This window comes from Leucopleurus acutus (assembly GCF_964270905.1).
Source record: "Leucopleurus acutus genome assembly, chromosome: 12".
Lineage (NCBI taxonomy): Eukaryota > Metazoa > Chordata > Mammalia > Artiodactyla > Delphinidae > Leucopleurus > Leucopleurus acutus.
This window is the reverse complement of record NC_139154.1, coordinates 65,896,205-65,919,711: the sequence shown is the minus strand read 5'-3', so window position 1 is coordinate 65,919,711 and position 23,507 is coordinate 65,896,205. Positions and strand designations below refer to the sequence as shown.

General features: G+C 48.3%; 1 long non-coding RNA gene across 1 annotated transcript; it reads right to left on the bottom strand.

Annotated features, from left to right (window-relative positions):
• Positions 1 to 5,616: 5,616 nt before the first annotated feature.
• Positions 5,617 to 12,900, bottom strand: LOC309969703. Its single transcript, XR_014326638.1, has 3 exons — positions 12,802 to 12,900; positions 8,360 to 8,490; positions 5,617 to 5,667 (listed from the first exon to the last, which is right to left on the bottom strand). It is a non-coding gene; the product is annotated as an uncharacterized lncRNA (long non-coding RNA).
• Positions 12,901 to 23,507: the final 10,607 nt, after the last annotated feature.

Genomic DNA, 23,507 nt, shown 5'->3' with positions numbered 1-23,507 from the left:
TTCTGAAGTTACATTCCATCATGTCCACAATGCCCTATTGATCACACAGGTCAGCCCATGGTGGGAAGGGACCATACAAGGGTGTGAATGTCAGGGGCGGAGCCATTGTATGGTCACCTTCGAGGCTGACTGCTACATAAGCCATAAGATAAAGGGCCATTTCAATGGAATTAGCTGGGAATTTCCCTCTATGTCTCTCAACACAAACCCTAAATCCTGGCTGTGACACCTCGAAAGAGCAGATTGCACCTGTTGGCAGAAGAGCCAGAGGAATGAGCAGGGATTAGACAGAGGGAGGAAAATCCACTGAGGAATAGTGTAGGAAGGGTTTAGACTCACGCATCAGAAAAAAGGAAAGAACTGGATTGGAATATATAAAGGGGCTGGAAGAGATCCCATTTTGCCAAATTACAGGAGAATGGAGAGGGGTTCCCTTTTTAAAGCCAGAAAGTTGTAGGAACATTCAAAGCTGCCTTCCAATGAATCCCAGTCTGCTGGGGTGCTCTGGGTTGAGAATGTAGACACCACCTTCTGAGGTGAGGTCAAAAAGGTCAGCACGGTTCCTACAAACTGCTCCTCGGCAAGCTCCCTAGGTTTGGAATCCTGCCCTAGAGGGGTCACATGCATAGTTTCTCAAGTGCCCCTGAGACTGGGCCCTATTTAGGCTGGGGTCCCAGGTGGCCTCATTAGAATAAAGCAACTGGAGGGATCTGGGCAGCTCACTCTGCAGCTGTTTTCCTTGCCAGCTGTTTTGGTTTCCTGGGTGGGGATGTTGCACCAGACCAAACCAAGTCTAAAGATCTGGCTCACATGTGGGGTGGAGGCTGGACCTCCCTCTCCCACAAAGTTGTGGTTTGAGGAGGAGATATCTTTCCATTTCTTTGAATCATCTTCAGTTTCCTTTACTAACGTTTTGTAGTTCTCAGGATAAAAGTCTTTCATCTTCTTGGTGAGATTTATTCATAAGTATTTTCCTTTTTTTAAATGTGATTTTAAAAGGGATTGTTCGTTTACATTCCCTTTCTGATATTTCATTGTTAGTGTAAAGAAATGCAACTGAGTTCTGTATGTTAATCTTGTCCTGCTCCCTTGCTGAATTCATCTATCAGTTCTAGTAGTTTTGGTGTGGAGTCTTTAGGGTTTTCTATATATAGTATCATGTCATCTGCGTATAATGACAATTTTACCTCTTCCGTACCAATTTGAATATCTTTTATTTCTTTTTCTTGTCTGATTGCTGTGGCTATGTCTTCCAATACTATGTTGAATATAAGTGGTGAGAGTGGGCATCCTTATCTTGTTCCAGACTTTAATGGGAAGGCTTTCAGCTTTTCACTATTGAGTATTATATTGGCTGTGAGTTTGTCATAAATAGCTTTCATTATGTTGAGATATGTTCCCTCTATATCCACTTTTGTAAGGGTTTTTATCATGATGGATGTTGAATTTTATCAAATGCTTTTCCTGCATCTATTGAGATGATCATGTGGTTTTTGTCTTTTATTGATGTGGTGTGTGGCTTTGAGAGACTTGAGTTGTCACAGGGAGGCATGTGTGTGCTTGTGTGTGTGTGTGTTTATGTTGGGCCCCTAAAACTCTAGTTGTTTGCAGGCTTGATATTGTAGAGAAACTATTTCCAACTGAATTACTGCCATGTTTGAACATTTGTGTTTATATTTAGTATAAATATAGCTGATCCAAATGACTTGTGTTTTGAGTAGGAATGCAAAGTTCAGGAAGAAAATAAGGGGAAAATCGAAAAACCCTCTCCTTCCCAAAGTTCTTGAACAGTTGTGGTCCTATGATTCTAAGTCATGTTATGTGCTTTATCCCCACGTGTGCCTCCTTTGTTCCCAGAACCAAGGTGGAGATGTCTATGCCACTGGCAGACTCTCCAGACAGATTTGGGGTGAATGTCTTTATGCTATGCTTTAGGATGACTGTGTCTGGTCCTGAATCGGAAAACTGAAGAGCCCTGGACTGGTCCTAAGAAAGTCCTGGGTTTGCATCCTGCTTCTGCCTCCAGCCAGCCTTGCAAACTTAGCTTCTCTGAGCCTCAGTTTCATCATCTAAATCACAGGTGATAAGACTGGTCAGGCTTGTGGGGAAGATTGAATGTGATAATGAAGGTGAAAGTGGGATAGGTGTGTATGGTTTTTTTGTTTTTTTTTGTCAGACACAGGTGAATAAGTCATGTCAAGCCACCACGGGTGTGGCCGCCTGCTGTCTGCTGCTGAGCCTTGCCCATCTGATTAGGATGGGCGCTTGTCAGCGTGCTCCACCTGCCATAATAATGGCTCCAAATCCCAGGGCAACTGACAGGGCTGGGGCCAGGTTTTGTGGGGCTTAAACCTTATACAATTTGAGGATACGCTCCGTAAGGGAAAAAATGTGAACATATGGCCTGGGCCTCTCCAAGATCTTGAAAGGGGCCCTTGCAAGTGGAGGAGGCTGAAGCTTCTTTGGTTTCAAGATAATTCTGCCTCTTCCTTCTGTTTTTTTTTTTTTTTTGCGGTACGCGGGCCTCTCACTGTTGTGGCCTCTCCCGTTGCGGAGCACAGGCTCCAGATGCGCAGGCTCAGCGGCCATGGCTCACAGGCCCAGCCGCTCCACGGCATGTGGGATCTTCCTGGACCGGGGCACGAACCCGTGTCCCCTGCATCGGCAGGCGGACTCTCAACCACTGCACCACCAGGGAAGCCCTGACTCTTGCTTCTGGACTTGCTGTGTGTCTGAGATCTGAGCATCACTGGAAGCAGGCCAAGTTTCGAACAACATTTGCCCCCCTGCATTTTCTGGATTGGGAATTTCAGGAGTCTTCCCAGATGTCGAAGCTAAATCCCACTGTGATATACTCTGAGCAGTCCCTGGCTGGTCCTCAACTCACTCAGGGTTAGCTCTTCCTCTGATCATGATCTCTCCCCCTGAGATCCTTGCGAGGTCAAAGCCAGAGCCCTATTTTGCGGGTAGAGGAAATGTGGCCCTGAGCTGGGCAGTGACTCACCTGAGGTCACACAGCCTGTTAATGGCAGAGCTTAGAGAGGAAACTGGAGCCCCTGTGTCCCATGTAGATTCTTTTTCCACCATGTCCCCTTGAATCTAAGTCTTCCTGAAGTTATTCCTGACGGTCACCCAATCATCCATCTAGAACATGCTGCCATTGACCCTGTCTGACAGCTATTTGTGCTTCTAACTGGGGAGTGCCGCGTTTGCTCACCACTGAGCGGAACGGGTTGCCTTTGACGTGGCCAGCACGGACTCTTGTGGCCTCTTCCTAGCTCTCCCCTGGGGTCTAGCAGCACCAACAGGAGGTCAGGCCTAAACAGCTCCCTCATCCCAGACGTGGCGATAGGCGTCGCCCCCTGCACACCACCGGGAGGTCCCCGGGCCCTGGTGCCTGTCCCCTGCTGTTGGCTCTGTCCCAGTTCCTGTTCGTGCTCTCTGTCTTCTCCCCGGAAGCTGACCCTGCAGGCTGACCTTACCTCAGAATCTGACCTTTGCTTGCCTCTGGCTCACGTATCTCCAGCAAATACCAGCCCCAGGTACCTGCACACCTGTCCCTGGGCCCAAGTCAGAGCGCTGATACAGCCAAGACAGAAATCCAAAGGTCCACCCAGGACCCCTACACTGAGGGGTCCAATAAAATGGGGTGAGTGTGTGCCTGAGTGTGTGGAAGGAGCCCACTGTTCTTTCAGCTCTGAACGAGTCCATCCCGCTGACACTAAACTGTAGGAAAGTCAATACTTATTGTCCCCTTGGGGTCAAGGCTGATTAATAAATGGTTTCAGTTGTACCAGTGGTTAAACTACTGAAATATGTTAATATCAATGAGTAATGAACTGCAGCCACACATCCCCCGAGTGCCCTCTGCCAACCCAGCCCCCCAGCCCCTGTGCCACAGCCCCCGGGACCTTCCCATGATCCACAAGATAAAGGGTTGGCCCTTGGCCCAGTAGGAGGCTTCCAGGACGCTGCCCCAGTTCTGAGGCCTGTGTCTGCCCTGACTGGTGGGAGTCTGGCCATGCTGTGATCCAATGCTCTGAATATCACAGCTCCTGGAGTTGACTTTGGTCCCCTCTTCTGCTACTAAATGGGCCCTGTGTGGCCCAGTTTCTGACGTGGCCAGCTCCAGCTGCACCCCTCTCCCTGGCGGTGTGTACCTGCTGACACCTTGCCCCAAGGATAGAGGTCCGAACAGTCTTCCCAGGAAGGACTTTTGCAGCCCAGCATGGCGCTGTCTGCAGCCTCCTCTCTCTGACCAATCACTCTGGAGACGGCCTGAATGAACTCAGGTCTCTGTAACCATACTGCCGACCCCTGTCTGGGCTTGGCTACATCTTCTGGCACTCTCTCTGGGTTCTGCAGCACCTCCACACACCTGAAGGGTGGTTTTGGTTCAGATTCCAGGCCTTCCCATCCTGCCCTGTTTCACTGGGATTAACCGGGCTGTGCCTGACAGTGTGTCCACATAAGCCCAGGAGCAGCAGAGAGGGGCAAAGCACGTCCTCCACCACCTTTAAATGCCCTCACCTCTGTACATATATAAAGGCAGCCATCCAGCCCCTTTCCTACACTTTTCATCCTCACCACAGTGTCACACTCATCTGGTATCCTCTGGGCTGTGTACGACCCTCCCCTCCTGACTCAAATTCCCCTGGAGCCCAGATCCCAGCCAGCAGCCTGGCAAAAAAGCATCAGACAGACAGAGGCTGAGAGTGGCTGAGTGTGTCATTCCTTAGGCTACCTGTGCCCCTCCTACTTCACCCCCTTTCGATTGAAAATAAGGCCTAAATAGAGAAACAGAGACTTAGAGCACTAATGGTATATTCAAGGCATTGGTGTGGAAGATACCTGGGGGGCAGTTTTCACCTCCAAAGCAGAGAACTGTCTGTTCTGCACAGATATTGGAAAGGCCTGAGATCAGAGAATAATAAAAGAAAATAATAGTTAGCATTTAAAAAAAATAAATTTACTTATTTATTTTTGTCTGTGTTGGGTCTTTGCTGCTGCACGCGGGCTTTCTCTAGTTGCGGCGAGCGGGGGCTACTCTTCGTGGCGGTGCGCGGGCTTCTCATTGCGGTGGCTTCTCTTGTTGCAGAGCATGGGCTCTAGGCACGCGGGCTTCAGTGGTTGTGGCTCGTGGGCTCAGTAGTTGTGGCTTGCGGGCTCTAGAGCACAGGCTCAGTGGTTGTGGAGCACGGGCTTAGTTGCTCTGCAGCGTGTGGGATCTCCCCCGACCAGGGATCGAACCTGTGTCCCCTGCATTGGCAGGTGGACTCTTAACCACTGCACCATCAGGGAAGCCCCAGCTAGCATGTTTTGAGTACACAGCCTGAGCAAAGCATTTTGTTGAGCACTTTGCAACCATTTTCTCATTTTCTTCTCCAAGAGACAAATTGCCACAGAATTACAGATGGATGAGGTGCCCAAAGCAGAGGCTTCTGAATATTTAAGCCAGCATTCCTTCTCCCTTTTTTCCTTGGTAAGAGTGTCCTGATTTTATTTGAGATGGCACTGTACCCAGAGAAGAGTCTGTATTTCCCAGACTCCTTTGCAGCTGCATGATTGAGATCTGGCCAATGACACAGTGAGAAAAATAATAGTACCTACCCTTACAGAATTATTATGACGATTAAGCAGAATATTTATAAATGTCAAGATGAATGCCTGACACATAATAAGCAATATAGGCACATTGTTATAATGAACACAGACAGAAAGAACAAAGAAATGAAGTTTGTAGCAATGTACATCATTATAAGGAATGTGACCAGAGAAATAAACTTTGCTCTTTTGGAGGGAAAAAAAAAAAGACATGGCCAATGAGATTTTAAGGAGTTGTTCAGGACTTAGGCTCCTTAAAGGAAGTGGTACTCTTTTATCCCTCCCTCTTCCTCCTTCCTGCTGCCTGGAACTCACAGATATTGGCTGGAGTTCCAGCAGCCATAGTGGACCTAGAATGGGAGTCATGCATGGTGGAATAGAAAGATAGAAGAAGCCTAGATCCCCATGGTACCTTCTTAGTGGCTGAGCACAGCCTACCCGTGGACTTCTCCTATGTGAAATAATAAAAATGTCTGTGTTTAAGCTACTGAAGCTTCTATTTCTTGAAGCTAAACAAAATTCCTAACTGATACAGGATCTTAGACATCAGGGATTGAGCAAATGGTGCTGGGGAAACTGGATTCCACATGCAAAAGAATGAAGTTGGGCCTTTATCTAAGACCATAAATGAAATTAACTCAAAATGGATTAAATGTAAACATAAGAGCTAGAACTATAAAACTCTTAGAAGAAAACATAAGTGAAAAGCTTTAAGACTGGATTTGGCAATGATTTCTTTTTTCTTTTTTTTTTTTGGCAATGATTTCTTGAATAGGACAGCAAAGACATAGGCAACAAAATAAAAAATAGACAATTTAGACTTCATCAAAATTAAAAACTTTTGTGGACCAAAGGAAACCATCAACAGAATACTAAAAAGCAACCCACAGAATGGGAGAAAATATTTGTACATCATATATATAATAAGTTATTAATATCCAAAATATAGAAAGAACTCCTAAACCGTAATAACCAAAACCAAAACAACCCAATGCAAAAATGGGCAAAGGACCAGAATAGATATTTCTCCAAAGAAGATATACAAATGGCCAATAAGCACATGAAAAGATATTTAACATCACTAATCATTAGGGAAATGCAAATCAAAACTACAATGAGATACTACTTCACACCCTTTAGGATGGCTATTGTCAGAAAAAAACAGAAAACAAGTTTTGGTGCAGATGTGGAAAAATTGGAACCTTTGGGAATGTAGCAATGGAGCAGCCACTATGGAAAACACTACGGTGGGTCTTCAAAAAAATCAAACATAGAATTATCAACCAGCAATTCCACTTTGGGGTATATATATATATATATATATATATATATATATATATATATAAATCGAGAGCAGGAACTGGAAGAGATATTTGTACACCCATGTTCATAGTAGCATTATTCACAATAGCCAGAATTTGGAAGCAACCCAAGTGTCCACTTATAGATGAATGGATAAAGAAGATGTGGTATATACATGCAATGGAATTGTATTCAGCCTCATAAAGGAATGAAACGCTGACACATGCTACAACATGGATGAACCTTGAAAACATTATGTTGTGTGAAATAAGCCAAACACAAAAGGACAAATATTGTATGATTTCACTTAGATGAAGTACCCAGAGCAGTCAAATATGTAGTGACAGAGTAGAGAAGTGGTTATTAGGGAGTCGGGGGAGGGGAGTAACAGGGAGTTACTGTTTAAATGGTTATGGAATTTCAGTTTGGGATGATGAAAAAATTCTAGAGATGGATTGTGGTGACTGTTGCACAGCAATGTAGAAGTACTTAATGCTACTGAACTGTACACTTAAAAATGGTTAAAGTTGGGCTTCCCTGGTGGCGCAGTGGTTGAGAGTCTGCCTGCCGATGCAGAGCACATGGGTTCGTGCCCCGGTCCGGGAAGATCGCACATGCCGCGGAGCGACTGGGCCCGTGAGCCATGGCCGCTGAGCCTGCTCGTCCGGAGCCTGTGCTCTGCAACGGGAGAGGCCACAACAGTGAGAGGCCCGCATACCACACACACAAAAAAAAGGTTAAAATGGAAATTTTTAGAGTATGAATATTTTGCCACAATAAAAATATTTAATTGTCAATCAATCAATTAGGGGGTCCAACCCCCTTGGTGATAGATGAGCTGAGAAATTATTGGCTCTGAATCACACTGCTACCTGAGTAGCCAGAAGAAAACATAAGTGAACCTGGGTGTCTTCCACCTGGTTCAAAGCCCTGCCTCAAGGCCCTGAGTTTGGTGGAACGGGTTTCATCACCTGCCCTACCTCTGCATCCTAGAAACGCTTTTAATCATCTGATTACCCACCTGGTGTTTCTACCTTGAGGCCAAACAGTTCTTTCTTCTGGAAGGGTGGGAAAGAAGAAATGGGGGATGGGGATGAGGCCGTATGTATATGGCTGTGAAGACACCCGTTCCGGGTACAGGTAAGCAAGGTAGCTGCCTTTCTTTCATGGGGATGAGGGATTCTGCAGGAACTTTGCTGGTGAGGGATGGTCTCCTTGTCCTGCTCTAGGGATGGTTCTGTGGTCAGAGCTTCCCTAGCCTCCCTCCCTGCCCCCAACATCCCTCTTTCCACACACACTGCCCCTGGCTACCAGCTGTTGGGGCTTCTTTGGTACTTGGCCTCCCAAGCTAGATTAGAAATTCTCTGAGAGCAGGGATCACATCTTCTTTGCAAATGCCACCCTCTCTCATCCCTTCCTCAACTGTCACCCCAGCATCTGCCTAGCATCTCACCCAGTGGCCTCCAGGGAACGTTCGCTGGCGGCTTCATGCTCCCAAGCTCACGTATCTCATTAGAAGGTGCATCTTGGACATGTCCCTGGTCGTTCTCTGCATAATGACAGAGAGGTCCAGGAAGGCCACATCTGGGAAGAGACAGGGGGAACTTGGGTGAGGTCTGGGAGTGGGCAACAGGATCAGTGCAAAGGTATGAGCCGTGTAGCGACTGCTACGGACCCCAGGAGATGCACCCGAAAGCCTGGTGAGGTGGTCCTGAAAGCTGTCATCTAGGGGAAGACCCAAATGGCAGGGACATTAGTGGGACTGACTCGGAGGAGGCCCATGGCCACCTTCATGCCCAGTACTACTTCCACTGGTCTGGCCTCATGTGGGGTGGATTTGCCCCACCCTTGCCCTTACCTTCCCTGTGTCTCCAAGGTTTGAGGTTGATGGCAGGAGGAAGGGAATGAAGGTTTATGGAGTGTTGGCCAACAGTCACCTGCCCCATCACCCACAGCTTTTCTCAGGGCCAGGCAACCATTCTTCTCATCCCCCCTCTGCCCTGGGCCTGAGCCTCAGGGCCAGAATCAATTTCCACCCTTAAACAGAGACCAGTTTGGAGTCTTGTGAAAATTAACCAGCTCCCACCTCTCTTTCCTGTGCTCTTCTGAGGTCTTGTCAAGAAAAATGGTGAAAGACTTTGAAATGGGCAAAGGTCCTTGGGCATCCTTTCAATGGAATGTCAGGGGTTGTCTAGACTGTTGTCTAGAGGACCCTTCCTGAGTTGTCTGATTCTATGGGGATCTGCGCCTTTTATTGTCATTCATGATGTTGCATCCCTGTAGAGATAGAGGTTAACTTATGGAGGGCTGCAGCAGAGGCACAAGATCCTGTTCATAGGAATGCAAACGAAGATGCCAGCTCCGCATCAGTTAGCAAGTTCCCTCCCCCATCCTTGATTGCCTATATAAATGGGCCTGTGTTTTGGATTCTGTGAACTGACTGTAACATCTTACTGGTTCCCTCATTAATTAATTAGTTAAATGAAGTAGAAGCCACGTGTTCATTTTATATTTGCATAAGAATCATGGTTTTCCATTTAAAATAATTATCCCTCAACAGTTTTAAATAGCTGTCTCCTGCTTAAGTTAAAGGAATAGGGAGGGAGGGGAGGAGAGGAGAGCAGGGAAGTGGGCAGGGTGGAAGGACACGGGAAAAGAGAAAAAGAAAGGAAAAGTCAGGAGAGAAGGATTGAGGGCGGAGATGGCAGGAGAAGGGGATGGGTGGGGGGGAGGAACAAGGAAGAAGCCAAAGAAAAGAATCTTCTTGTCCTGCAAACACACAAATGCTCTCCCTCTGCTTGATGGAAAAGTCTTTATTTTGAGTGAGCTGTAAGAGGCCCTCTCTGCTCCTCAGTCTGAGAGGGAAATTATTTTCTGCCTCTCTCGTTTCCCAGGTCACCAGTTATATTAAGCCAAGGTCCCTTGATGGCTGCTGTCTATAATTTTTCCACTCCTCACACTTTTGAGTCAGATTGGAAAATAAGGACATTTTGAAACTTGGACTGTTGGTGATACAGCCCAGGACTCTTGGGCTCCATGGAGCTGGGCACAGTCCTTACTGAGGGTCCTGTTTAGATTAGAAACAGGAAGGCAAGCAGTGCTGCCACATTGCTCCCATGGATCCTCAGAGCCTAGCCTGTGCCCCACTGTGTTCCCAGGCCTTTCCCAGCAGCAGGATGTGGCTGTTCCTGTGGTGCCCTGTCTGAGGTTAGAAGTAAGCTCTTTGCCCTGAAATGTCCCCACAGGCCTGGCACGGTTCTGAAATTTAGAGAGTCAATCATCATCATTCTAACAAGCCCTTAATAATACATCCTCAATCTGTCTTTCCAAACTTATCCCCTGCCACACCTGCCTTGCATCCTGCATTCCAGCCAGGCCAGCCTACTTGCTACTCCCCCGCAAACTAGTCAAATATTTTCACACCTCTGCCTTTGCTCTAGCTCGTATTTTCACACCTCTGCCTTTGCTCTCGCTCTTCTCTCGGCTTGGAATGCCTTTTCCCTTTCTCCTCCACCCGATGATGTCATCCTTGTGCTTTCCTCTGATTTCCAGGCAGAGTGAATTATTTCCTTCCTTGAGCCTTCGAGTGTACTTTACATACATCTGTACTTGGATGGAATACTCATCACTCTGGTTTGTAATTATTTGCCTGTCTGCCCATCTGTTCTTCAAGGGCAAGAGCCCAGGCTTATTCATGGCCTGTACCCGTACTTGGCTTAGTGCCTGACACACTCATTCAGTCATTTCACAAATTTATTGAGCACTGATTATGTGCCAGGCTGTTTTCTAGGTGCTGGATGAGGAACAAACGGATAAAGTTCTCTGTTCTCGTTGGAGCTTACATTCTTGTTGGGAAGGCAGACAACATACAAATAAGCAGAAATAAGTAACATGTCAGGTTGTGATAAGTGCTAGAAGAAAAATCGAGGGGGCTAAGGGCACAGAGGATGATGGTGTTATTTCAGACAGGACGGTCAGGGAAAGCCCCTCTCCATAAAGTGGCATTTAAATATAGACCTGAAGGAGGGGAGGGAGTGGGTCACGTGGGCACCTGGGGAAACAGCATTCCAGGTAGAGGGAACAGCAAGTGCCAGAGTCCGAGGTGGAAGTGTCTCTGTTGAATTCAAGGGACAGCAGTTAGGGGACTGATATGGTCACAGGAGTGAGTGATAGGAGAGCAGTAGGAGAGGGGCCAGAGCACTTTGACCCTTCATGCCAAGGCAGAAGCTTCAGTTTTTACTCCAAGTGAGCCGGTAGCCATGGCAGGGATTTGAGAAGAGAGACGATCTAACTTAAATTTAGGAGCATTCATGATCTTATGTGACTTCCTGGCTCTCTTTGGAGAACAGACTGTCCAGGCTGGGTGCTCACGAAGGTCATATGGAATGTGGGACCAGATGCAAATGGCTCTTGAGGAGAGCATGGGCTTATCCCTGATTGGACAGGAAATGGGAGCGTTGGCTCCTTGTACTCTATATTTTGATTCTTGTCCCTTAGAGAAGTGCCCCAGCTGACGAGGATTTTCTGTCCCTGGTCACCGAATGAGCCTGGAGAGACCAGACAGAGCTCGTGGGAAATAAACAGAGAACCTGGCCTGCTAAACTGACAGATACTGACTTTGCCTGTAACCATACACCCAAAAAGTCAAGGCAGACTTCCCCGAGTAGGGGGGCTCAATTATGCAGTGATTAATAAAAGGCAAAACGTGACAGGAGAAACTAGCCTTTCACAACCCAGCACTGCCACAGTATGACTGTTGGCTCTGAGTCACCTTCAGGATGGCCCTGGCAAATGATCTCTAATAAAAGCTTGACTGAGAGAAGGAAAGAACGACTTTGCCTACCTACTCCTTCCAAGCCCCTTCCCAGGCATATCTGGTAAGTCCTCACCGTTAAAATATCCAATAAAAGTTGAAGACGTCACCACTCCACCCCTCCAAAGAATGGGTATCTCTAATGGTGGAATTTCAAGCACCTGGTAAGGCCGGCTCCTAAAGTGCTTTAGGCCAGGGGACTTCCGCGAGCGCCTGTATTTCCATTACAAAAAAGCCTCCAATTCCCACCTCCCTTCTCCCAGGGAGGAACGCGGAGACCGCGGACCGGTAGGGAGGGGTCAGGAGTCGGCGGCGGGGTTCCCGGGGCGTGCCCGCCGCCGGGTCCCGCTCCTGGCGCGCAGGGGCGGCGGCGGCGGCGGCTGCACGTGCAGTGGAGGCCGGCGCTCGGCAGGAGGCGCAGAGGACTCGCTCGGCGCGTCCGGAGCCCCGCTCCCCGCCCCCCGCCCCTCCTCCCGCCCGGCCGGTTGCGCGCCCCACCGCCTCACGGCCCCACCCAGCCTCTGGACGTGTGTGGCCGTTTGCGAGAAGCGCCTTCCTAGGCCGTCCCTCAGCCCCCTGCCCCGGCCCGCGGCCTCAGCCCGTATTCTGGTGGCGTCGCCCCGTCCACAGGCCAACCCCCGTTCCCGCAATTCCTTCCCTTTCAGGTGTGGCCGGTGGGGGACGGCGGTGGTCAGGGTGGGGCATGATCAGGAGGACGTGGGCCTGGGACCCCGGACCGTGGGGATTAGAGGTTTCGTGGAAAGAAGCTGCAGGTGAGAGGTCAGAGCCAATTGCACCTCCACACCCAGCCCTCGCCCTTGGCCCGTATGGCCCCAAGCCTTGGGGCTGGGCACACGGGTGGGGGCCGAGAGTAGAGACCCAGGCCCGGGAAAGGCGGGAAGGCATCTGCTCTGTTTACCTGTGCGGGGCCTGCTAGGGGGCAATCAATATCTGAATGAATGAAAGAAAGAGAGAGAAAGAAAGAAATGGAAAGTGGTCTCTCTGCCCAAGTCTCGGCTCTGGCCAGTCCTGTGCTGGCACGTTACCTCCCAGCAGGGTTTGCCGCTCACCTTGCTCCTTACCTGTCTGTCTCCTCCAGATCATCTTTCCACGCCTCACAGCATTCCTTGCACTTCCTTCCACTGCTCAAACGCCCTCACTAGCTTCCGGATCCAAATCCCTTCTACAGTCGCCACAACCTACTTGTGGCACATGCCGCACTCTTCTGCTTGAATCTGCTGTCCAGCTACACTAAATCTACTCAGGTTTTCTGAACTGGCCTTCCTCCTGGGCACAGCCCTTTGCCCCTATCAGCATCACCTTCTCCCTTGCCTCCGAATCTTTCTCTTCCTTCAGGGTGTAGCCTTTAAACCTCATTCCCTTCCTTCATGAAGCATTCCCTTGCTTTTTCAACCCACAGTAAGTTTTCTCAGCTCTGACCTATAGCATATATTCCTTGGCTCTTTTTTGGTACCAGTTACCTGTGATGCTTTGTCATATAGTACTTATATGCCTATGTTTTCTCTCTCACTAAATTGTAAGTGAGAGAGGGTGTAAGTGTAAGGGTCCAAGTCTTATTTATCTTCCACTTCAGTTCATCACACATTTATTGGGCAACTACTATATACCACATATTGAGTCTAGCATATCTGGTCCCAAAGGAGTCTAGGACATAGTCCCCCACAATGAAGTTGGGGAGAAAATAAGACATATGGGGCTCGAGGAAAAGAAGAGGGTATGGCTCCGTCGTGGAGCGCTCACTAGGAAAGCCCCAAATGACATTCTTTGAGCGCACTCAGTATCCTGGATTAGGAAGCCATCTCATTCTCTAAGGGTGTGTCTGCTCATTCAAGCAGCCACTTACTCACCCACACCCTCATTCATTCATTCATGTGATAAATTATTTGTCGAGTCCTCACTTTATCCATGTGTCTCATAGGATTCGTCATACATACTGCAGCCCCAGAGCTGGCTGGTGTGCGTGTGTGCGTGCGTGCGTGCGTGCGTGTGTGTGTTGGGGAGGACTAGGAGCCTGGAAAGTTTTTGGTGTGAGTTGCTTCTTTGTCAGTTCCTGTTCAGAGGCATAAGTCCCTGCCGGAAATGGTCTTGGGAAAGACTGGTTGAGTGTGGCAAGGGCTGGAAAACCTGGAATTTCATGGAGGGAAGGAGGATCTTCAGCCTTTCCTGAGGGTAAGTTACCCAGACTTTACTTTATAGTTCATTTTGGAACAGCTTACTCTGCCAGAGAGCATGTTCACTTCAAAATTCTTCCTCCACGATCACCTGAGGTTTTCCAAACAGACCTCTGAGGTTACCTCCATTTGCCAGATGGAAAAACTGAGGCTAGGAGATTTACATTTCCTCCAAAGTCACTGGGCTATGGCAGGGGTGGGTCTAGACCAGATCATTCACATCCTGGTCTCCTCAGCTTCATTATAGGGGTCTGTGTCCTGGACACTTTGGGGACCATATATGCTAGACGACACACCTGAGATGTAGTAGATGCTTAACCTGCTCAGTCTGCAGGTACACTCAGGCCTGTTGAGGAGCCAGTTAGAAGAGAGAAATTTCTGGCTCCCCATAATGAAGGAGGCAGGTCCTTGGAATAGAACATTTTAAATTTTAGATCAAAGAGACGGCCCCCACCATATCTGGCTACTAGCAACTCTCCATTTCTCATTCAGAAATTCAATGGTAACTAATAACCAAACCCTAACTCCAGTTGACTTCCAAACTCTAATCTTAATGCCCCAATTCTAACCACTCATCTAAATTGTTCATTCCTTAATTCTAACTGGAACACAGCACTCCACCCCTAAGGGCAACTCAGCCCCTCTGAAATCCTCACTGTCAGCCTGATGTATCTTTAATATCCTTCATATAGCCCGCAGTGGGTCAAAGCCACTGTCCTAGCATCCTGGAGCAAGAAGGTCCAAAATGAGGGTGCAAGCAGCCAGGGAGGGGCTAGTCACACCATGAAGTTGTCTTTGTTATGAAAGTGCCCCTTTTCCTCCCCAGGTACCCAGGCCTTCATGTTGTACCCAGGCCCTCCTGGGAGTGGGGGAAACGATTAACGTGTTAAATCTTCTAGAGATTTTTTGAGAGACTAAAAACAGGCAAAGCTAACCAGATGGGATGAAGCATGAATGGAGGAGTCCAGCCATTCAGGCATTCATTCTTCAACATTGTATGAACAATTAAAAGTACTAGGGCACCCAGGCAAGCCGTGATTCAGATATAGTTCCTGCCCTCAGGCACATTGGTATCCAGAGGCAACTGATTTTTTTGAGCACTTGAAATGAATTAGGTACCTATGTTAAGCAATTTTCCATGTTATATTTTATTTAATTGTTACAACCCTATGGAAAAGGAATTACTATTCCATTTTGTAGATGAAGACACTGAGGCTCAGTGCTAGTAAAGTGCAAAGCCAAAGACTGAAAGACTAAGTCTCTTTTCCTGCATTGTCTCTGGGTGGGGGGGGGGGAGGGAAGTTTTCCAGGAGCCCTGACTTCTCTTGCGGGGTCCAGTCACCTCCTGTACCACCTAGTCCCAGGCAGCAAGTGTGGAGCCAGATGATTGGGTCAGAGTCTCTCCAAGGCCCCACCCACCTCTGCTTTGCTGAGCCTATCAGATTGCAGGCCCTGGGGGTGGGGCCAGAGGCTGTTAGAATGGTAGCCTGGTGTCAATGGCGGGGCAGAGCGGGAGTTCCATTTGACGGTTACTGTTCTTTTCCTTGGTGTCTGATTCTACCCATTTCCTTATTGACCACCAGGTTTCCAAGCCACTGGACAGTCATGGCCTGCTCTGGCTTCCCATTAAAGTCATGGTCAGATTAGCTTTGTCCACAAAGCACAAAGCCCTGCCTTAACGGAAACAATCCTGCTTCCACGTTATGATATTCAAAAATAATGCTTTAGTTAATTGGTATGTTAGGCAACTACTCTGTCCTGCTTGTGGAGAGGAATAACCCCTGCCTTTGAGGTGCTTACAATGCAGTGATAAAAAATAGAAATTAATGAGTAGAGTATTATAATATATTCGTAGAGCACTAACTGCATGCCAGGTGCTGCAGCTTTCAACAAGTACTATCTCATTTAATGCACAGTGACGTGAGCACACATCACAGCAAGTTTTCTCCTGCAACATATAACAGAGGTGGGAAGAGTTGGGAGAATGGCATCAGAAGAACTTACATTTAAATTTAAATCCTGTCAAACACTAGCTGTATGATGCTTGGCAGTTACTTAACCAGTCTGAGCCTCAGCTTTTATATCTGCAAAATGGGAGTATTTTATACCTCCATGGTAAAGAGCTGTTTGTGAGGGCTAAGTGGGAAAATGCCTATGAAGCACTTAGCATGTGTCTAGGATGGAGTAGATGTTTATGTGTTTCTTCGTTCATTTTACAAATATGTACTGAGTGCCTATTATATGCCAGGCACAGTTCTAGGCCCTGGGGATAAAACACAAAGCCCACTTATACTCTATGGCTTTATTCAATCTTGGTTTCTTTTCTGCCTGTGTATTCCCATATACTTTCATGATCAGTAGCTCATTTTAAGTAGATATATATTCATTTACTTCATCTTTGCATCATCCTGGTCAAGTAGGGATAAAAGAGGATTACTTCCATGTGATGGATGGAGAAACAGAGGCCTAGAGAGATTAGGTGATTTACACAACACATCTGTAACGAACTCTAAACCACAGATTGGTATCCTGTTTCTCAGCCTTGTCTCCGCCAGGGACTCTCCCTTTTGGCATATGTTCCATGTAGCCCCACAATTCTTCTCGGGGCTGTGAGCTTTCTGGAGAAAGTTCCTGCAGAGAGCTCCCTGCTAGAGGTCCTAGCCCCTCCCACTCTCAGGCTCTGTCTACGCAGGTGGAGTGCTGAGCATCAGGGCAGAACCCTCCACCAGCATAGACAGACTGGGTCCATTACATTGGGGAAGAACAGGTGGAGAAAGAGGTAAGTGGTGACTGAGCCCCTGATCGTCCCCACCCACACACAGCCCTTAGCCACTGTCCACTTAGGTTCTTTCCTGCTGAGACTCCTCCCATCCCTTCTTGCAAATTTAGTGGATGGATAAGGACCAGCAGGATCCCTGCAGAGTGGGAAGAGCACTACGTATATGTATACCTGTATACCAGGTATACAGGCTCAGCAGTTAAGAAAACTTGTGTTTAGTAAAACTGGCCCTTATTTGTTACTATGTAGCAAAATTTATCCTGAGCAGAAGTCCAAGGAATGGGCAAAGTTGATATACAAGCATGTTCATTCATGGAAGAGTTACTTAGGGTTGCAAAGCATTAGAAACAAGCTAAATGTCCAACAACAGGGGCTTCATCGGGTCAAACTGTGGCTTTCTCTACTCTGGAGTATTAGGTGGCCATTAACAATTCTATTGTAAAATAGTATTTCTTGACCTGGGGAAATACCATGATATATTGCTAAAGGGTAAAAAGCTGGCTGAAATATCAGGGAAGGCCTCTGGGAGGAGGAGGAGGCCAGGGCCAGCTCTCTTTGCCACCAAAGAAAATCTGTTTGTTTGTAGAGCCATCTCTCAACTGCCTATAAGAAATTTGTTTACGGCAGAGGATTTCAGAAACCGGTTTCAGATTCTCCTTCCTTCTCCCTGCTTTTAAAATTTTATAACCACAATCCTTGATGTTTCCTGAAGTCCAGTAGGAGAAAGATCTCGTGAAAATCGTGTTATTTCCTCTCAGGCTCGGCCAGGGCCTTTGCACAAGCTGTTCCAATTGAAGGAACCAATTACCAAGCACATAACACATATCCCCCTCAAAAGACACACACACACACACACACACACACACACACACACACACACACACACACACACACACACACACACACACACACACACACAGAGTCCCTGACAGGTCAGTTTCCTCTCTAACACATCCTCACAGCACCATGGACTTCCTTCTCCTTTGTTTCCACTTACTTCTGGAATTATCTGATGAATGTCTTTCTGATTCTATGCTGTCTCCCTCCATGATGACAAGGCTCGTGGGTGCTGTGCTCACCCCTCTCTTTCCCACCCAGCACAGCTCCTCTCAATAACTGTTGGATGCGTAGATAGATGAATGGCCGAGAAGACGGATGGGGAGATGAACCTGCAGGATAAAAAAGCAGAACGGAGGGGAGTGGTTACAACAGACTCCAAGGAAGAAAGGAGCTTGGAATCAGGACTGGCTCCAGACAGAGACTAGTAGGTAGCTGCCTGTGACACAATTGCAGGGTCACTAGGAAGGCACTCCCCCCACCGTGGCTCCAGTGCCTCACATCCCTTTCACAAAAGGAGACAAAGCCTTCTGTTCCCTGAAGTGTACAGAGCTCAGGCATGAATCCCATGTTTCTGGAGAGGGAAGAAGTGCTCAGAGGGTTACCCTCATTCATGCTAAGGGGTAAATGACTGAGAGAGCCTTTCCTAAGAGCAAATTGTGATGGGAGGCTATGTGTGTGGAGGAAGGGAGAGGAAATTAGGGAGAGAGGCCAGGACCCAAAATGGGCAAAAGACGCAGACAAAGGAGTCTTAGGGCCTGAGGCCAACGTTGACCGGACGTGTCATTTTGCTTTTGCTGCACTCAGTCCTATTGTGTAGGACAACCTTCTTGGTAAATCGGGTTCCGCAAATATTTGACGTCTGGAAAACTTTCAACAAAGATGGCGTTCGGAAGCCTGGCTCGGAGGCCCCAGGATGACAACCTAATTACATTCCTTTTAATAGCTCCTTCCCAAGTGCTCAGTCAGGGACATCTGCTGTGCCGCGGTTGCACCTTCAGGGAGGAATATTTTTATCCCCGCGATGCCACAAAAGGAAACTTCTGAAGGCTGGATGAAAATGGCCTCTGCGTTCCCAGAGCCTCAGGGCCCAGGTAGGTAGGGCCTAACACTCTCCCCACACCCCTCCACCCCCAAAACAGGGCCAGGCTCCTTTTCACAAGCAGAGGAGTCGCTGACTGCCTAGAAGTGGTGGTTGTTATGGGTGTGTGTTTAAAATTTTCCTTTCGCAGTTTTCCCAGAGGTACCTACAACATGCCAGGCTGCCTCACCCAGTTTTCCATGTAAGTGGGGTGTCAACATAACAACTAAGGCTGACGCCAGGCCTCACTGCTCAGTGGGACCCTGTCACCGCTTCTACCCATTAACCGTTCTTACCCTACAGCCCAGCTGAGGATCCCCAACACAGACCTTTGTTATGACAGAGGAAGGAAAGGGGGAGACAAACCAAGAAAGAGCAGGATTTCTGTGGTTTGTTTCATAGGTGATTAGCTTGCTAGGAAGGCCAAGGGCTGATAGGCTAAAGTAGGAGATGTGTCTTTTGAGGGTCCCTGGGATCAATGAATAAAATGCAAGGAGCCCCAGATATGCATCTACTCCATATTCTCTCCTCCTCTTCTGCGGACAAGTTTCCTGCGTCCCGGAAAGGTAAATGGACTGGCTCAAGGAGTTAACATTGCCACCTGGGTTGACTCATCTCTCTTTTTTTTTTTTCTTTTTTTGTGGTACACGGGCCTCTCACTGCTGTGGCCTCTCCCGTTGCGGAGCACAGGCTCCAGACGCACAGGCTCAGCGGCCATGGCTCACGGGCCCAGCCGCTCCGCGGCATGTGGGATCTTCCCGGACAGGGGCACGTACCCCTGTCCCTTGCATCGGCAGGCGGACTCTCAACCACTGCACCACCAGGGAAGCCCTGACTCATCTCTTTTCATCCAAAGAGTCTTTTTGGGTGAGAACTGCTCTACTGTGAGTTCATCAAATCACATTGGCAAAAAAAAAACAATAAAAAAATAAAGATACAGAGGATATTACAAAAAAAATCACATTGGCAGACCCTTGACTGAAGCGTGGCCTCTTTACCTAGGAAGCCAATTCTCTTGGATGGAGGGACACCCTGGAGCCAGGAGGAGAAAGCAGTCATCACTCTGATGGGCCCTGGGTCCAGACACTCATCTGCCCACCAGAAAGGAGCTGCTGGGCAGTTGAGGGTGCTCTGTGCTGTGTTTGCGCTGAAATTTTTGACCCAGAAATTGTTTATTTTGATGGTGGCTGTTTTGTTCTATTAGCGGTTCTAGCACATCCTAAAGGTGCTTACGGAGCCTTTGTGCTAATAGTTACTCCATGTCCCTTCCAGGCTTCTAGTGAAGAAGAAGGCAAAAGAAGCAACATTTCTGGACAAGTGCCAAGGAAGCACATGTGGAGCACAGGGTGACAACTGCTGTTTTCCTCTTCTAGCCAGAGATCTTCTTTTCCCAGCCCAGAGTCCCGTGTGGTTCTCTTCCTGCATACGTAATTTTTGTCGCCCCTTCCCCTCAGCTCTCATTTGACCATCGTGGACTTCTGCGGTCCCCTCATTTTTCAGCCTTTTTAAAAAATTATTTATTTATTTATTTTGGTTACGTTGGGTCTTCTTTGCTGTGCGTGGGCTTTCTCTAGTTGCGTTGAGTGGGGGGCTACTCTTCGTTGTGGTGCGCAGGCTTCTCATCGCAGCACACACTTCTCATCGCGATGGCTTCTCTTGTTGCGGAGCACGGGCTCTAGGCGCACAGGTTTCAGTAGTTGTGGCACACTGGCTCAGTAGTTGTGGCTCACGGGCTTAGTTGCTCCGTGGCATGTGGGATCTTCCCGTACCAGGACTCGAACCTGTGTCCCCTGCATTGGCAGGCGGATTCTAACCACTGTGCCACCAGGGAAGTCCCCAACATCAGCCTTTCTTGCTAACAAGCTGTGCAGTCTTTGGGTCTTCCTTTATTCAGATTCTGGAGAGAAGGAATCTGATTGACTCAACCTGTCTTTGGCTTCACTTGCTCTCCTTTTGAGGTACCCGTGTCTGGATGCACTGGTTTTGGATCACGTGGACCTTCAGGACCAACCCTCGACTGCCATGCATAAGGACAAGCCTGTGCTGCTCTCCCGAAGGAGCCCTGGGGCCTGGGAGGCAGCCTACTGCTTGGCCTGGGCAGTAGTCAGAGTGCTGGAGAGGCAGTGTTGGAAAAACCAAGGGAGCTCTACGGTGGGGCAAAGGCAGGGTAAGTCCTTGGTGATGGGGCCCAGCAGTGGCTCTTAAAATTGAAGAAACAAGTAATTAAGCATTCAGCAGGCGCCATGATGGAAAAATCTAGCAGGTGTGTGGGGAGGGTTGGGAGGATACCAGTGCACTGAGTATGTGAACTCGCCTTATTCACAACCTCAATCAAGGCCATGATACAAATAATCAAATACTACTACTACTAATGCTTTCTCCAGGCCAGATACTGTTCTAAGTGCCTTCCGTCCATTAACTCATTTAATCCTTAAAATGCCCTCTGAGGTAAGTACTATTTCTATTTTATCCATGAAAAAACAGACTCAGAGCGTATATAAAGGCCAAGTCACACAGCTAGGAAGTGGAGGAGCTGGGATGTGCTCGTCACGACTTTGCTATCCTACCTCCCTGGTAGGAGAGCAGGTGGCCACCTCCACCAGGCTGTTTGGGTACCATTCAGTCCTAACTGGCCCAGAATGTCTCCCTCAGTTCTGTCATTCTTGCCATCTCCCTTAGGGTTCAGAAATTCCTGCTCTTAATCATTAATGTAGTGGAAGACATGGTAACCTCAGAAGATCTCTGGCTGGAAGAGGAAAACAGCAGTTGTCACCCTTGCCCTCTCCCAGTAGACCTTGCGTCCTAAGCGGATGCAAAATGAGCATGAAGATTTCACTCTTAGGAGTTAGTGAGTTAACAAAGCCTGGGGCTTAAAGGAAGTGGGAAAGCAGTGAAGGGCTCCAGGATTAACCTTGAATTTAGGCTGAGTAAGAAGCCAATATGTGATGTATTATATTGAGAAGCCCCAGGGAAGAAACCTCCCTCTGCAATACCTATCATTCCACCGATTATAGTCCTAGAGCAGCCCTGACCCACAGAACTTGCTGTGCTGATGAAAATGTCCTATATCTGCGCTGTCCAGTTCGGTAGCCACTAGCTCCATGTAGCTATGGAGCACTTGAAATCTGGCTGGCGTGACTGACTAAATTTTTTATGTTAATTAATTGGAATCTAAATGTAAATTGCCACATGGGGCTAGTGGCTATTATCAGGGACAGGGCAGTTCTTGAGGACTCTCTAGAATATATGTCCCGCTGGGAGGCTCAGACCTTAAGCAATCATCTGTTAAAACCTTAGCTCAGGGAGTGCATGCCGGGGACAGGGTGCGGGGCAGATGCATTTCATTTGGCCAGAATGTGGCTTTAGAATCTTTCATCTGAAAGCCTTCGGGCAGGGCAAGCACTCTCCAGTCTCTACCCCCGCTAATTTTACTCCAGGGTCACTGCACACATTTCGCCACCTCTGATGGCATGTATAGTCGCGACCCTAGCCTTGGTAAAAGCCTTCAGTGGGTCTCAACTTGATGTCATTTGCTTCTCACAACAGCCTCCAATATGAAGGCTGAGTTGAGATGGTTGTGTCCATTTTGTGGGTAAGAGAATGGAAGTCCCCAGAAGCTCCCAGGAAGGGGCATTCTCCAAGCCTACCTCCACCTTTCCTGTCTCGTTTGCATAGACACTGGGAGCCACCAGTTGGCTTCTGGGGCTGACCTGGCCCTGCTTTGGAACCTTGCCCAGCCCTGGCCATAGGGAGCCCTCAGAGCACCTTTTCCCCAGCACTCCATTCTTGTTTTCATTCAAACATTATCTTGATTCTTTTTTTTTTTTTTTTTTGCGTTACGCGGGCCTCTCACAGCCGTGGCCCCTCCTGCCACGGAGCACAGGCCCCGGACGCTTAGGCTCAGCGGCCATGGCTCACGGGCCCAGCCGCTCCGCAGCATGTGGGATCTTCCCGGACCGGGGTACGAACCCACGTCGCCTGCATCGGCAGGTGGACTCTCAACCACTGCGCCACCAGGGAAGGCCCTCTTGATTCATTTTTAATGCAACCCAGCTGCCGTCCTAAGGCTTACTTAATACACCACTTTTACTCGACTATGTGCCTGCCTGTCTGCCTGGGCTTTGCAGCCTTCTGTTGTGCTTTCAAAGTTGAAAACGCTTGGGGTCCATCAGCAGGTTCAACTGGGTGAACTGAGAGGGAAAAAAACCCAATCTTCCAACTCTACCTCCACCCAAAGCCTGCCCCCTAGGCCTTTCCTCCACATCAAACCTGATCCTAGCCCCATCCCAGTTTTCCACTGGCCTCACACTGCTTATCTCTAGGCTTCTGGAATTTAACACCTGCTTGACCCTCTGCCCCCTCAACCACCCAGCAGGGCCTCCACTCAAGTTTCCTGCCTCCCTGACAGGGGAGCGGGCCCATGCTGAGCTGTCTGCCTTCCAGCTTTCCCACCAATTACCTTCCCTTTCTGGAGACTTTGAGTTTACACTACTATGGGACGGTGGCCAAAGAAAGAGACCTGCGTGCAATCAGGAGGTGCAGTTGTATGACCTTGGGCAAGTAATTTAACCTCTCAGAGTCTCAGTTTCCAAAACTGGGATTTTCAGGGGTTGGACTGGATTAATGATTTTTCAAACTGTTTTTCTCAGGAGGGTTTTTCAGAGACTTCACAGAAGGCTGGAAGTTGGGGGTTGGGGGTGGGAGGTTGGGTGGTGGGGAGGAAAACCAAGTGGACAGGAACTTCAGGATTTCCCCTACCCGCTTTGATCAGAGAACCCACCTTAATCTGATTAATGGACCAGGCTTCTAAAATGCTGCTGAAAGAGAAAGAGAGAGGGAGAGAGATCGAAAACTCCAGATTAACCATAAGTAGATGATCCAGAAAGATGCTTACAGCTT